Here is a 1,537-nt window from a genome sequence, read left to right on the forward strand (position 1 = left end):
GGGCAACCATTTACCATATTGCTTTTTAAGAGTGATATTTAAAAACCAAAAAGTGATCTTAAAAAGGTTTGTTGAAAGTCATGTTCAGTGAACTGTGAGGTCATATCCTTCAGGAATAATGATTAAATCTGGTACATCTCTTTGCCTAACCCCACCCCTCTATTTTTAAGAAATGAATTTAGGAAACCTCTCTGTAAGCATCCAACATTAGCTTGGTTGAGGTCTGTTTGGGATCATTTGTCCTCCTCACGTAAAAAGAACGTACATCATGTAATATGGGAGACTTTGTAAGAACTCGCATATAAAATGATGCCCCCTTTGGAGGGATCATCCTTGCAGATAAAACCTTAAACTTCTGTTCAGGTGCTTTTTATAATTTTAATCGGATTATTTATTTTTACAAAATGGCAGAATAACTTTAAAGAGCTGGGTTGCAAAGATGTTAATTACATCTGAGAATGGATTTAACTTTCAGGTGCACATATACGAAAGAAATGATTCCAGTATGTCTTCTTGGGGAAAAAGGGGAAAAAATTGTCAAGTTTTGGCCAAGACTGCAGTTTTTTATTGTCTGTATTAGTGGAAATTTCCACCATGAGTAAGATGGTTTTTGAAGGATTATTCTCCCTTAGAGATTAACTTGTAGAAAACTTTTTTAAAAAAGTAAACTCTGTGTCCAATGTGGAGCTTGAACTTGCAACCCTGAGACCAAGAGTCACACACTCCATTGACTGAGCCAGTCAGGTGCCCCTGAAAAACTTCTTAGGGGAAATTTCAGACATATTTAAAGTAAATAGACTAGTATAATAAATCCCCAGCTGCTTGTCATCCAGCTCCAGGATTTCAGATTAAATGTTAAATGTGTTGCAATTTAGGTTATCTTGTATCTTAGAAAATATTCTTGTTTGGATATTTCTGTTACTCATGGAGGGAACAGCAAGAAGAAAATCTAAAGTGGGGAAAGTATCCTAAGGGAAGTTTATAATTCAGAAACATTTTTGCCATCAATATTTGTTTCCTTTTGGAGTGTGGGTAGAGGTATGGAAGTTAGTATCGACAGTAGAGACAAAAACAAATTTTTTTTTCCTTTTAAGGAGGTAATCAATTTATCCATCGTGCTTCTTCATAGTAAATTCTTTGTTATGTGAATTGTATGCGCTTCTACAAGTATTTTTAGGAAAAGAGCTTTGTAAGGCCTGTTTTGCTACTCGTGCTATCTGGGCCTGGTCGGTATAGATGGCTTCGTTAACCAAAAGAAAAGAGGAACCTTCAACAGTCTTTTTTGCATGAGTTGAGATCTGTGTGTTTACTGTATTTCTCAAGCCTGATGTGTCTCAAAGTCTCATGGAAAGTTATATACAGATTCTTTGGGATCCTGTTGAATTAAAATATCTTAGGGTGAGGTAGCCTTAAAAAGCCCTCAGTTGGTTCCAACATGAAGCTAAATTCAGGCAGCATTGCCCCATTTGTTCTGCAAATTAATTTATCAGATATTTGTGAGCACAGTATGCTAGGCACCGTTGTGTTTGGGAGAGAC

At 36.3% G+C, this 1,537-nt stretch overlaps 1 protein-coding gene across 1 annotated transcript in view; it reads left to right on the plus strand.

Annotated features, from left to right (window-relative positions):
- The window catches only part of TATDN2 (TatD DNase domain containing 2), an 8,947-nt gene that overhangs the window by 7,066 nt on the left and 344 nt on the right, over nucleotides 1-1,537 (plus strand). The gene's annotated exons all lie outside the window — the stretch shown is intronic.

This window comes from Suricata suricatta, chromosome 12 (genome assembly GCF_006229205.1).
Source record: "Suricata suricatta isolate VVHF042 chromosome 12, meerkat_22Aug2017_6uvM2_HiC, whole genome shotgun sequence".
Taxonomy (NCBI): Eukaryota; Metazoa; Chordata; class Mammalia; order Carnivora; family Herpestidae; genus Suricata; species Suricata suricatta.